Raw genomic sequence first — 15,676 nt, 5'->3', positions numbered from 1 at the left:
ATAATATCTTGAATTATACGGCTGTTGGTAAAGTTAATTGACATGGAAAAGTAATTACCAGCCGATGTCGCCTGGCCATAATGGACCAACAGAGACTGAATGTGCCATACCAGGTGTTGGGACAAGCCCGTGAATTCGTCAGGAACAAAATTAAATTAATGGGAAAACAGCTGCCATTGACTTTATAAGGAGATGTGTATCCGAGGGTGTCACTACTAGGTTTGCACAAGTGAAGATTAGAAAACGTGAATTGTTCAGCTGTACTATTAAGCCGAAGAGTGAAGAATTGTGAATAAAACTAGAAATGAGAAATTTATGCTCTAAATACGATGACCTCAATAGAAGTCTCTACTTGAATCACCTAAGATTCCGCAAATTGTTAAGCTATTACGAATTAGACGATTTGTTACAGCATGGTGAGTGGGTAGGAGAAAACAAAAGAGAAAATATTGTTAACAATCACAATAAGAAAAATTATGTTCTAAAACGACGGCAGAAATTATACGCCAATAATGTGGTTATTTTTAGTGGTTACAACTGTTTCAATAGAGTAGTTAAGAGGACTGACATTACGTTCAAAAAGGAAGAACTTGAGCTATTACAAAAAGGCAATAAGTATGCAGTAAACAGATCAATACATAGTAAACACATAATATGGTTGTAGACATTACAAAACGTTAAACTGATGTAACGGCAGCAAACTACATCAGGTTTTCCTAGGTAATAATATAGTCAAAGCTATATTTCGCTTCATAATATAAACAAAAATTGAAAAAAGGAGAAAAGTAAAAATGCAAATGACGAGTTAGCTGTATGCAGTATCAAGGAGAAACTTAAAACCCACGAGGCAGTTGTTACGACAGATAATGGAAATAGCCTCGTTGCTTTATAGATAAGTGAATATGTTAGGAAGGTAAAGGAATTCTTTGAGAAGATTGGAGTTTCCAAAGTTAATCGCGATCCCAATAAATATTTTGCTAAGGAGATCAAACGTCTTCTAAACAACATCTCCTATTTATTTGATGACAGTGTTCTAAGACTTTAGAGGTTATGAATCCACATGCCCCAAGGTTAAGAGGACAACCTAAGATACATAAAGTTGATGTCTCCATCAGGCCTCTTGTTAGTTATATTGGTACTCCTGCATATAAGTTATATGACACATTGAATGAAATTCTAGTTAATAATTACATTTTTAGAGATGTTTTCCGGCGGCGAGGTTTCCTTTCGTCCTTTACCTGTACCTACCTGTGAACTCGTTGCAGCAGATCGCCGGTAGGAAAGCCGAGCAAAAACCTACCGTACTGCAACTCGAGCCAGGCTGCATGCAACGTAACTATTCTAGGACTCGGGAAAGGTCTTAAGTTTTAATGAAAAGTGGAAATACTGGCAACACTTTAGTGTATTCTGAACCTTGATATTCTACACGCTCACTGCCAAGCCGTGCTAGTCTTAACACAGTCATGGACAAACCCTTTCATTCATGTTAGCAAGCTTATGGTAATGTATTTCCCGAAATGTGAATAGTTACTAAGCACGGATTGTTCTTAAAGGAAAATACTCGCCATACTATTCAGTTTATCGGTGTCTAATGCACTCAAGTTTTTAGTCACCGATCTGCTCAACATGCCACGCGGAATTACTGCCTTTTCTCAGACACAAAACTACTTAAAAGAATTGGTACTTAAAAAGCCCACACACTTCGGGAAAAATATGCCTTTACTTTAACTTTTCAAGCGTGTAGCACAGCTAAAGCCGGCAAATTATAACTTCCTTCGGAGCTCATACTACACACGACCGTGCCACTGAAGGGCTGGGCTCCGACTCCATTGACTGCTGTAAGCATTCCCTATCTCCCACAAAAGAGGCACGATCGTTCTGATTGTTCAGTTTTCTTTAAAACCAATAGAAAAAGATTATTCTCCCACGCTAGTCCGCGCTTTTCATTACTAACCAATCAACAAATAACACACTTTCAAACTGTACTTTTTCCCGAAAAAAATATTTAACATTGTGATATTTTGTTTGTAATTTACGTTATTAACAATTTTCATTTGCACTCGAAGTAGCTTTCCTTTTACCATAAACTTACTTGACATATTATGATACAAAATCCCCCATCGTACAACGTTCATCAGTTGAACAATGATCTACAGATTTACTTTAGGCCACATTCACGCACCATTCTCACTACGAAAAGCATATACAAAACTGTACAAACATGAATAAACAAAAAAGCATTCAAGAAATAAACAGAAATTCACAAAAACATTCTCTTGACCTGTTTCTTGAATGTCTCTGTGCACTATCACCATCTAGCCGATGAAAATTAGAACTACGTACTCGACTGAACCCGCTTCACACCATCTGTCATTGAGCACGCATGAATCAATCTCCCAATACACAGGCTCTAGACAGGAGCAATATAGGGCGCCACGCCTCAGTTTCTCTGTGAAGAATGCTTATGATTTGTAGATAAAATAAAATACACAAAAATCATAGGTGGCTACAAATGGGTATTCTTAGATGTGACAAATTTTTACACTAATGTACCTCTTATGGGAACCATTGACCTTGTCAAAAAGAATTTCCTTAAATTTAAGCGATTGTCTGTAGGAGAAATTAAAGAAATTCTACAGTAACTTGAATTAGTTCTCTCCTGTAATTACTTTCACTTCAATGGTATGTTTTCTAGCAACAGGATGGATTACCTATGGGGTGTTGTTTATCAAGGACATTATCCAATACTTTTCTTAACCATATCGAAGTATCAGCCTTTGCACAAAATCCTGAGCTGCACGACATTGTTCTATATTATTTGCGCTATGTGGATGACACCATTATGTTATACAAAGAGGAGAACGGTGGCCTTGATAAAATCTCAAGAATTTTCAGTAACCTTCACCACAAAATAGAATTCATATATGAGCAGCAGGTTAAACATAAGATTGATTTCCTCGACGTATCTATGAGGAATAAGAGTGGTAGACATAGTTTTTCAGAACATCTACAACTTCAGATCCCATTATACCCGCGGATTCCATGAAGTTCAACAGTAAAAAACCTCCTTTTTCTATAGTCTTCGTCAGCTGGCTAAGTAAAATCCCTTTAGAAGACATAGAAATTGAAAAAGAAAAGAATATAGTGAGGGATATAGCGGGAAACAATGGTAATCAACCTGAGATTATAGACTTAATTCATAATAAAATTGCCAGCAATAACTCTAATTTGCTGCTTGAAATTACTCTCACCTGGGTTGAGACAAGTAAAAAAAATGCACTCCGGCGTGGGGTTTATTGGCCTTGTTTCCTATTGCACGACCATTCCGTAAAAACAATACCGAAGTTGGTTTTACTGGGATTTATAAAATTAAATGCAGTGACTGTGATGTAATGTGTATTGGGCAAAATGGTAAAGTTTTTAAAGAAAGATTTCGAGAGCATACAGCTCTGCACACCATCAAGCATTTTACTTTTAAGAAAAACCTGCAAAACATAGAACTGTAGGTATTAATGACAAGCCAGAGATATTACACATCGTTGATAAAGGTGGGACGATGGATGTTCTTGAAGATATGGATGCGGAGAAAGAACATGAAAAGTCTTTAAATGTGAATTTAAGTCTGGTACCTAGAAAGGAGACTGTATGGATAGCACCTGCACGTGTTAATTCTTTCCACAGTCCGTCTCTCATTGTAATTTGTTTATCGTATGCATTCTACGTGGCTACGATTTTATGATGTATCGATTCTTACCGCTGATAGTCTTCTTTTGTCTTTCGACTCGGTAGGACTATCTTTGACCACGTTCAGGGAATTCAGGTGGACTCAGTTGTTGTCACGCTTTCGTATGAAACAGCTGCGTAACGGTAAGTTGGCATGCAGCACGTATGAATTTGTCGTTTATTTTGAGCCTTTACTATAAGCTTCACTGCATTTTAATTTTCAAAATATCCAGTTTTATGGCGCCATAAGACAAGTTGATAGATTTGAAAAATGAGTGTGGTGAGTAATTTATACTCTGTAGTAGCTAATGATACGACGAGATGGATAATGAGATTGTAGTAGTCTTGCACCAATGTTGCCTTACTGGAGTCTCATGGTTAGGTTGAGGTATTGTGCTTACGTTATTAGTGTGCACGTCTTGACTCAGATAAGATTCCTTCATGATACGTCACTCGATACAACTTTTTGTTGAATGGTTACTGTGCTTTGTCTCAACTCCCTATCGATTTTCTTGTAAAATGTGTGACGTAGTATTCACATTACTATCGTTCACTTTATTTTACTTGATATCACTCTATTTGGATGTAATACGTGTTAATACTGATATTTTAACTCCTGTCAAATGGTACAGGACAACAGCTGAAGAGTTATTGTTAGGTTTTACTGATCTTCCGTTTTGTTTCCGACATCAGCAGTTGTGTTACCGTATTTTGATGACCATATATTTTCATGGGTCGACTTCATTAACAGTGTAGGACTTACGTGTTTTTTATTGCATATAAGGGGCCAATGCATTTCAGTTCGAATTACCGTATTCCTATCTTGAAGTAGTCTTGACTTGAGGTCGAACAGGTTTTCGTAAAGCATTCTACATTCGTTGGTCACGATATGACGTTCTTTAGTACAGACAGGTTGTCCTTCACTTGATTCTTTGTCAGTGGTGCTCCTATTAGCTGTCTAGCAGGACCGTTCTACAGAAATGCTTGTCATAAGAGATCGCTTTGACCTATAATACGACGCGGCAGGATCATGATTTGGTTGTGAATACTTAGATAGATCTGTTTACGTTTCCATCACTTCTTTGACGATACATGTTCACCAATACTAGGTCTTCGAGGAGTTTCACCGTGATATGGTCGGTTCGTTGAGTGAGACATGCAGCTTGATAGCGACTCACTGTACTCCAGTGGGGTGATGTCTGTCATAACTATAGTACCGTTTTAGCTAGGATAACCCATAACGATTTTGGTATGTCAGGGTCTAGTCATATGTAATTTCTGGGACTTATTGTAGTAAATTTCATATCGTAAATTTTGGCGACTTTTCTTTGGATGATAGGTGCCACGTTTACTCAGCAATATTTATGTAGCTCTACATTATTAAAGCCCTTACATATTTCACCATTGTTTCCGACATTATACAGTTTTTCTATATTTTGTTGTCTGAGAATCTTAGTATGAATTTATCAATCTTACTATCACTGATGTTTACCTGAAGCTTACATGTCACATTCATAAGAGCTCGTAGACCTTGTTTGCTGCAACTCTTAGTATCCGCTATATAGCAACCTACTTCCTTGGTAGGCAGCATATGTTTTTTAGTGACCATGTTAGGTTTATTGGTATCTTATAGGCTATTTTTATTCTAAGTATGAAGCATTTTATGCTTCCTTATAAACGGAACTTGTTACCCATTGTCAGCTAACACCTTTTAGCTAATTGCTTTTTAGACCCAAATGGACACATTCCCCAATTCACCTGTGGTAATTCGGTATGTCTTGATTACATCTGATAAGTATGATTAAGACACGATTACGTGGCAATGTTATTCTTCGTTCCCTATATAGTTTAGGGAGAATATAATCTTATTAGAGACGAGTTTTGGTGTTCACGGTGATAGATGATACTCGCATTATGGGCTTCAACTTCAACAATATGGTGGTCTTCGCACTCTCATTTACCTTTTATTTTTTTCTGTACCCATGTTATCTATTGTGACATAACTTGCCATGTTGACGGTAGCATTAATGATATTACCGCGCAACATGCTGGATATGGAATGAGAGTTTTTAACGTACCTTTTCGAACATCCAAACCACTAAATAGCAAATGTTTTACGTTCCTGCAGAAGTTTTGTCAGACCGAGCGAGGTGGAGCATTGCTTAGCACAGTGAGTGGACTCGCATTCGGGAGGACGATGGTTCAAGCCCGCATACGGCCAACCTGATTTACATTTTCCGTCATTTCCCCAAACAGCTTCAGGCAAATGTGGAGATGGTCCCTTTGAAAGGGCACGTCCGACTTTCTTCCCAATCATTCCCTAATCCGACGGGAGTGATGACCTCGCTGTTTGGTCCCTCCTCCAAATCAGCCAACCAATCAACCATGTTGTCAGTGTAATAAAAGTTCAAAAAATGGCTCTGAGCACTATGGGACTTAACAGCTGAGTTCATCAGTCCCCTAGAGCTTACAACTACTTAAACCTAACTAACCTAAGGACATCACACACATCCATGCCCGAGGCAGGATTCGAACCTGCGACCGTAGCGGTCGCGCGGTTCCCGACTGAAGCGCCTAGAACCGCTCCGGCCGGCATAATAAACGTAAAATGGTCCATTGCATACTGGTATCAAGTGGGTAGCGTTGTTCGATCTGCTCGAAGTGACTTAGGGAAGCACATACTGTGGTACTTGTTGTACATGTCGTATAGCGGACAACCGCAGACGCGCGGGATTTGTAAAGAGTAGGACCATCTTCGGAATGACTCCCCGAATAAAGGGCGGTGCCCTGTGAAACTCCCAAGGGAAAGATCGCTTGTAGACAGACTTACATTATAACCTCTGAGTAGCATATGATTTAATTTGATTCGATTTATCGCTCATTTAGAGACATGTTGCCTTACATTTTATAACAGGTCGTTCAATTTAGAGCTTTTCATGTAAAGTGCAAAACATTGTTTCAGCAATTCCGATGGAAGTAATAATACATTAGAAATTGGAAGAAAACACACAAAAATATTCTAATATTAAGAAAATATGATTATGGTACTAGGTGGGGGGGGGGGGGGGGCAAGAGAGAGAATAATTTACGGATTAATATTTATAAACACTATTTACAAAAACAATATAAGTAACATGTGCATTGTGGAAACCAATGGTGTGTGAAAGTAAAGTATGTTATTTCTTGGGGTTATTAACCCTGAGTTCCTATGTTTTTTGTTTTGTTTTACCTTTTATGTTGGTTATATACGAGGGTTGGAACTGAAAAAGTGATATCCATTTATTCACAACTGATACAAAAGAGTTATGTTTTCACCTGTTACTGTCCTTCAAAGTAGCCACCAGCGTTGTGTAGAGCCAATTACCAGCGATGTGGAAGGCGTAGTGTACCGTTAGCCGAGCCTGCCTGTCGAATCTCTGAAACAGTTCTGAAGCGTTTTGTATTGTGCCTGGATATGCGGTGCGTGGGTCTGCTCCTGGGAACTGCTTCTGCAACACAGGCCGAGAGTGAAGGACGCTAGTAGGAGCAGTAAAAGGTGAAGAACTTCGGTACCATGCGTAAATTTAAAGCACCTTTACTACAGGAAAAATATGAATACATAAATTGTAACTTAACTTTGGCTGAGATGATCATGTAGGTGCGAAGCTGTATATCAATCTAACATCGGCTAGAAGTTACAATGCCAAAATCTGTAGTGGCTTACCCACTATGAAATAGAAACAATGTTGTTTGGTCGTCTACTCGGAATCAAATGGGCTGAATTCGGAGCGGCGCTCGTAGAGCTGCACAGTGCCAGCTAGAGGGCGCTATCGTCGGTGCCGTAGTGCCAAACTGGCAGAGTGCACCTATGTTGTGGCATCGTAGCTATCGATACCACATCCCTAGATACCCATCCAATTCTGCCATAAAGGAACCAACGGCGGAACTACTCCAGTGCCCAAGTATCCCACTAGTTACGTAATTTTGTGAATTTTTCTGTCGTTTCCTTACAGCGGACGACTCCAGAAGATATTTATTGCTGAAAGTTTTTCAGGCATTTCTCTTTAGAACGTTAGGAGAGTCTGTCTGACTTCTGTTGTAGTGTGGGGGTGGAAATTGCATCTTGCAGGAGCCACAGGATAAAGGGTACATCTCAGAGTAATCCGTTGTGCAGAATGACACAATAGCACCCACACGCTCACACTAGGAACGGTTTTGTGCCCAGTGCTATGATGATGTTTCAGTCAAAACTGTCGACTACCACGAGGAGATGAATGCAGATATATTCAAAGAATGGTTCTCTACTCGCTTGCTGCCAAACGTCAGCTCTGCTAGTGTTTTTCTAATGACAATCCGCTGTAGAAATTCTGTACAATTAAATAAGGCACCAACGTCTGCTGCAAGGAGAAACGAAATAGTCAGCTAGTTGAAAGATAATGAAACAGGCTTTGAACAGAATATGTGGAAAACAGAACTTGTGGAATAAGTGAAACGAGAAAAGCCACATAAGACACATTATGTGATTGATACATTAGCAGAGAACTGCCACAGAGTTATATATCGTCCACTGTACCACAGCCATTACAACGCTATTATTGAACTCATCTGGGCTCAAATAAAAGCAGACGTTGCGGAGCGAGACAAAACCTTTACGTTGCGAGACACAGAGTTGGTAAATAAGGCTGCCAAACGAATAACGCCAGAAAATTGGAAGAACGTCGTGAACCACATGAGGAAAGGGATTACAAGCTGAAACATAGGTGTAAGAGAAGAATCCGTTCATAATATTACAATTTCTTCATCAGACGATAAGGACAGCAGCAGCGAAGATGCCGAAGACTATGTGGTCGTGACGAGAGATGAGCCATCAGATGACGGCGATCTTCAGGTTTCCGTTCTCCCGCACGAAAAATATAGGTGACGTCCTTACTCGATATTTTACACGTAACATTGGTTCCATTTGCTTTACCTTGTTAATGTTGAAAATCTGATTGTGTGTAATTTTTTCTTCTGCTGGAACTATACTAATGGTAATTTTTTATGGTCTTACCTCCGTTTGACGGCAATAATTTTTATTTTATTGTTATACGATCTAGAGTTCGGCCATAGGCCATTTTCAAGTACAGTAACTTATTTATGTCAAAAGATATCAGACTGGATGAAATACAGCGAAAGCTGAACCGTACAGCAGTATAACAAAATAAAAACTGTTGCAGTGAAATGGCTGCGACATCATTAAAGAAACTATTTGTGTTTGTGTTTGTGTAAGGTGGCACACTGGTAGCGTATGTGAGAAAATTGTACATCAACGAATACACAGGTCAGCAGAATGCTGCCCGTACAGGAGTGTTACAATGAATGACGCGGCATTCAAATGGTTCAAATGGCTCTGAGCACTATGGGACTTAACATCTTAGGTCATCAGTCCCCTATAACTTAGAACTACTTAAACCTAACTAACCTAAGAACGTCACACACATCCATGCCCAAGGCAGGATTCGAGCCTGCGACCGTAGCAGTCCCGCGGTTCCGGACTGCAGCGCCTAGAACCGCACGACCACCGCGGCCGGCGACGCGGCATCGTTAGGTTCTGAAGGAGCCGAGTGTTGCCGCGGGCCGAAGGATGGGATGGGAAGCTCCGTCACCCAACTCCCCCCGCCGTTGGTTCGCTGATGTCTGTGTCGAATAGTGCAACTGCGCTGCCAGCTGTGAGAGCTCTCCTCTCGACTTACGGGCCTTTGCTTTCGCGCCATGTCCAAACGTCCGCCCCCATGCCTTACCGTGTGTATACCCCTGGTCTCTGTTAAAGATGTTGCTGTTTATTCTAATTTGGCCGCTTCTTTGACAACAGAATCCCAATGTCTACATCTACATACGTACTCCGCAATCCACGATACGGTGCGTGGCGGAGGGTACCTCGTACCATAACTAGCATCTTCTCTCCCTGTTCCACTCCCAAACAAAACGAGGGAAAAATGACTGCCTGTATGCCTCTGTACGAGTACTAATCTCTCTTATCTTATATTTGTGGTCTTTCCGCGAAATATAAGTTGGCGGCAGTAAAACTGTACTGCAATCAGCTTCAAATGCTGGTTCTCTAAATTTCCTCAGTAGCGATTCACGAAAAGAACGCCTCCTTTCCTCTAGATACTCCCACCCGAGTTCCTGAAACATTTCCGTAACACTCGCGTGATGATGAAATCTACCAGTAACAAATCTAGCAGCCCGCCTCTGAATTGCTTCTATGTCCTCCGTCAATCCAACCTGATAGGGATCCCAAACGCTCGAGCAGTGCTCAAGAATAGGTCGTATTAGTGTTTTATAAGCGGTCTCCTTTACAGGTGAACCATGTATTCCCAAGATTTTTCCAATAAACCGAAGACGACTATCCGCCTTTCCGACAACTGCCATTACATGCTTGTCCTACTTCATATCGCTGTGCAATGTTACGCCCAAATATTTAATCGACGTAACTGTGTCAAGCGCAACACTACTAATGGAGATTCTTTTTCCTATTCACCTGCATTAATTTATATTTATCGATATTTAGAGTTAGCTGCCATTCAATACACCAATCAGAAAGCCTGTCCAAGTCATCTTGTATCCTCCTACAGTCACTCAATGACGACACCTTCCCGTACACCACAGCATCGTCAGCAAACAGCCGCACATTGCTATCCATCCTATCCAAAAGATCATTTATGTAGATAGAAAACAACAGTGGACCTATCACACTTCCCTGGGGCACTCCTGATGATACCCTCACCTGTAGAGCTTTCACGACGTATAAGACAAAGGGAACTTGAGAAGTGGGCCATTGCTGAACATTGCTTAGAAATCGGGCTCCGGGAAAGACGAGAGTTTTGCCTCTAACTCCGTCATACTTAGATTTTGTTATCAAACGAGTGGCCTAAATTAGAAAAAAACAGCAACAATTTCAGCAGACATCAGGGTACACACTTAGTAGTGCATGCTTGACCCTTGCAGGCAGTTTGAAACCTGTCGCCGGCCACTCGCGCTACGTGACGTCACTCTGCCCGGTGGCGGGACGGAGCTGGTGGGAGCAGTCCAACTTGCCTACCGCTCGTGCCTCACTCCAGCCCTCTCTGGAAGGTTCCAGACACTACCATTACATCTGTACAAGGAGAACACTGAACCAGTTCTGGCAGTATTAATTCCTGATGACGACGGTGGAGACAGCTATCGAAAGATCGGGTGTTTTATTCGAAGTGACGCAGCTCGCAAACTGAGTAGGTTTTATAGAAGGCCGCTAACGACGCTTCACATACAGAGGAGAGTGGTTGTGAGAGCGACCAGCAGGTGTCTCAGACGCCCCCATCCCTGAAGAAGACGATGAGGCACGTAGGCGCGGACGCAGGGAGAAACAGGTGTTGCAGAAATCTCCACGTGAGGCACTTGTGAAACCGGCAGAGCGTTAGCGAGGGCTGGGCTGCGGTCACACCCCAGAAAACCAAAACATAAGTCCTCTTCTTTGTCGTATGTGTCCTATAGTGGTCGGAACGCTTACGGTGTCACGACTCTGAACGTCAATAATATTCCATGTACTGTAGGCCTTGATGGACTTTTTAGACCACTGAAACAAATGTAGCCCTGTTACATGAGCACCGCTGAAGTCCAGTACCTACTACGGTTTTACGTTTCTTTTTAACCTCGACCCAGAACCCAAGTGCGAGACCGTAATTTTAGTCAACCAAACGTTAAATTTTAAAATGGTCTCCAGGTTGCCGAACAGACTCGGCATAGCCTGTACTGTGGAAGACGTGCTGTTTGTTAGTGTTTTACGCTCCGTCGGAAACAGGCAATAGACTTTCGCGTAATCAGGTTTTTACTTCTGATGTGTGCCCACTACTATAAGGTCACGACGACGTAGAGGTACTCGGAGGCAACTTTGTGGCACAAACGACGCGGACGAACGGACGAGCCCTAACAAACGTCACGCACTGCAGACGTTAATACATGGCATTAATTCAACAGACGCTTGGAGACAGATTCATTCTACTCATATCACACCCACACTCATCCCACTTTTTACTACGCAATTCGACGTAGTCGAACAGATCGCATTTACATGACACGAAATCGCGCCGCTGTCATAGCCAGCGCCGGCCTCTGTGGTCGAGCGGTTCTCGGCGCTACAGTCTGGAACCGCGCGACCGCTGCGGTCGCAGGTTCGAATCCTGCCTCGGGCATGGATGAGTGTGATGTCCTTAGGTTAGTTAGGTTTAAGTAGTTCTAAGTTACAGGGGACTGATGGCCTCAGAAGTTACGTCCCATACTGCTCAGAGCCATTTGAACCATTTGTTATAGCCAGCACTAAGGTGCAACCTCTCGCATTCTCAGAGTTTACACATGCCAAGCAAAATGTACATGTATATTCATACTCCGCAACTCACCGTGCGGTGCTTATGAGAGGATACTCTGCACCGCTACTTGTCATTTTCTTTCCTGTTCCACACGAAAACAATTGTTTTTGTTGTTGTCGTCGTCGTAGTCGTCGTCTTCAGTCCAGAGGCTGGTTTGATGCAACTCTCCATACCACTCCATGCTGTGCAAGCTTCTTCCTCTCCCATTACCTACTGCAACCTCCATCCTTCTGGATCTCCGTCGTATATTCGTCTCTTGGTCTCCCTCTAAAACTTTTATCATCCACGCTGCCCTCCAGTACTAAATTGGTGATTCCTTGATGCCTCAGAACATGTCCCACCAACCGATCCCTTATTCTAGTCGAGTTCTGCCACGGATTCTTCTTCTCCCCAATTCTATTCAATACTTCGTCGTTAGTTATGTGATCTGCCCATCTTTTCTTCAGCATTCTTCTGTAGCACAACATTTCGAAAGCTTCTATTCTCTTCTTGTTCAAACTATTTATCGTCCCTGTTTCACTTCCATACATGGTTACACTCTATACAAATACTTTTAGAAACGACTTCCTGACACTTAAATCTACACTCGATGTTAACAAGTTTCTCCTCTTCAGAAACGCATACCTTGCAATTGCCAGTCTACATTTTATATCCTCTCTACTTCGACCATCATCAGTTATTTTGCTCTTCAAACAGCAAAACTCTTTTACTACTTTAAGCGTGTCATTTACAAATCTAATTCTCTGAACATCATCCGATTTAATTCGACCCCATTCCATTATCGTCATTTTGATTTTGTTGGTGTTCATCTTATATCATCCTTTCAAGGCACTGTCCATTCCATTCAACTGCTCTTCCAAATCCTTTTCTGTCTCTGAAAGAATTGCATTGTCATCGGCAAAACTCAAAGCTTTTATTTCTTCTCCATGGATTTTAATTCCTACTCTGAATTCTTCTTTTGTTTCCTTTACTGCTTGCTTAATATACAGATTGAATAACATCGGGGAGAGGCTACAACCCTGTCTCACTCCCTTCTCAACTACTGCTCCCCTTTCATGCCCCTCGACTCCTATAACTGCCATCTGGTTTCTGTACAAATTATAAATAGCCTTTCGCTCATTGTATTTTACCCCTGCCACCTTCAGAGTTTGAAAGAGGGTATCCCAGCCAACATTATCAAAAGCTTTCTCTAAGTCTACAAATGCTCGAAGCGTACGTTTACCTTTCCTTAATCTATCTTCTGGGGTAAGACGTAGGGTCAATATTGACTCACGTGTTCCATCATTTCTACGGAATCCAAACTGATCTTCCCCTAGGTCGGCTTCTATCTGTTTTTCCATTCGTCTGTAAAGAATTCGCGTTAGTATTTTTGCAGGCGTGACTTATTAAACTGATAGTTCGGTAATTTTCACATCTGTCAACACCTGTTTCCTTTGGGATTGGAATTGTTGTATTCTTGAAGTCTGAGGGTATTTCACCTGTCTCATACATCTTGGAAACAGAGTGAGGGAAAAACGACTGTCTGCATGCCTTCGTACGAACGCTAATCTCTCTAATCATATCTTCGCGATCCTTACGGAAAATATGCATTGGCGGTTGTAGAATCGTTCTGCAGTCGGCCTCAAATGCCTGTTCTCTATATTTTCTCAGTACTGCTTCTCGAAAAGAACATCGCCTTCCTTGCAGTAATTCCTATTTGAGTTTCCGAAGCATCTCCGTAATACTTGCGTGTTGTTTGGACCTGCCAGTAACAAATCTAGCAGCCACCCTTGAACTGCTTCGATGTCTTCCTTCAACACTACATGGTGCTTATTCCAAACACTCAAACAACACTCAACAGTGGGTCACCCTAGTGTTCTGTATGTGGTCTCCTTTATAGGTGATCCACACTTTTCTAAAATGCTCCCAATAAACCGAAGTGGACCATTCGCCTTTTCTATTACAGTCGTCACATTTCGTTTTGGTGTGCAACGTTACGTCGAGATACGACGGTCACTCCAAAAGAAATGCACACTACTTTTGTAAAAATACAGTTTTCATTCTGCATGTGTGAAAGTTTTACAGTGTGTAGATACATCATTCCTCCTTGTTTTCAAACTTAGTTCAACCTATTCCCTTGAGTGGTGCGGTCACAGCATGTCTTCAATATGGTTGCTACACTTGACGTTCGTCAGAAGCAACTTGCTGTCATAGAATTCCTGTGCTGTAAAAAGGAGACAGTGGGAAACATCCACAAGAGGCTGAAAAAGGTGTATGGAGATGCTGCTGTCGATCGCAGTATACTTAGTCGGTGGGCAAGGAAGTTACGTGATGAAAGCGGGCACGGCAATATTGAGGATTGTCCTCGCAGCGGCAGCAGGCCTCGTACTGCACACACACGAGACAATGTGCAGAGAGTTAACGAATTGGTGACTGCTGACAGACGCATCAGAGTGAACGAATTGTCACGCCACGTTGGGATAGGGGAAGGAAGTGTTTTCAGAATACTGAAAGTGTTGGTGTTAAGAAAGGTTTGTGCAAGGTGGGTTCTCAGTGGCTCACAAAGAAACAAGAAAAACGGTATGCAGCGAACTTTTGGAACAGTACAAGAATGGTGGAGATGAATTTCTTGGAAGAATTGTGACAGGTGATGAAACATGGCTCAATCATTTTTCACCAGAGACGAAGAGGCAATCAATGGAGTGGCATCATGCAAATTCACCCAAGAAAAAAAATTCAAAACCACACCTTCTGCCGGAAAAGTTATGGCTACGGTGTTTTTCGATTCCGAAGGACTCTTGCTTGTGGACATGATGCCAAGTGGAACCACCATAAATTCTGATGCATATGTGACGACACTGAAGAAACTTCAAGCTCGACTGAGTCGTGTTCGACCACATCGGCAAAAGCAGGCTGTTTTGCCGTTGCACGACAATGCACGGCCACATGCCAGTCAAACAACCATGGGAGCGATCACAAAACACGGATGGACAACACTGAAACACCCGCCTTTCAGTCCTGACCCGGCTCCATGTGACTATCATCTCTTTGGGAAACTGAAAGACTCTCTTCGTGGAACAAGAGATGATGACTCCCGTGTGCATGCTGCCAAACAGTGGTTGGTCCAGAATTTTACCGTGCTATACGGGCTCTGGTTCCAAGATGGCTTAAGGCAGTTGAGAGGGATGGAAATTACGAGGAGAAATGAAAATATTGTTTGTAAAGGATGTACCTACACACTGTAAAACTTTCAAACACGTAGAATAAAAGATGGATTTAAACATAAAAGTAGTGTGCATTTATTTTGGAGTGTCCCTCGTACGTTATTACACAGTAACGAAAGTACGAAGACAATAACTCTGGACAACCTCCGAAATTTTATCGATGTAGTTCTGGTTCATCCTGTGTACACCCTGACCAAAGAAATGGCAACATAATAAAATAGTTAATGTAGAGGAATCAAATTTTGGGAATAAATTTGTCTAGGTAACATATGCAAGTGATCAACATTACACGATCACAGAGTGAGATAAGTCATGGCAAACGCGAAATATTGATACATTAATAACCAGTGTAACCGCCAGAATGCGGAATGAAAGCATGCAAACCTT

At 41.7% G+C, this 15,676-nt stretch overlaps 1 protein-coding gene across 1 annotated transcript in view; it reads left to right on the top strand.

Annotated features, from left to right (window-relative positions):
• Positions 1–15,676, top strand: part of LOC126278231 (serine/threonine-protein phosphatase 6 regulatory ankyrin repeat subunit A) — a 944,107-nt gene that overhangs the window by 79,116 nt on the left and 849,315 nt on the right. The gene's annotated exons all lie outside the window — the stretch shown is intronic.

Source organism: Schistocerca gregaria, chromosome 6 (genome assembly GCF_023897955.1).
Source record: "Schistocerca gregaria isolate iqSchGreg1 chromosome 6, iqSchGreg1.2, whole genome shotgun sequence".
Classification (NCBI taxonomy): domain Eukaryota; kingdom Metazoa; phylum Arthropoda; class Insecta; order Orthoptera; family Acrididae; genus Schistocerca; species Schistocerca gregaria.
Note: the sequence above shows the minus strand (reverse complement) of the source record. Positions and strands in the feature narration are given on the sequence as shown.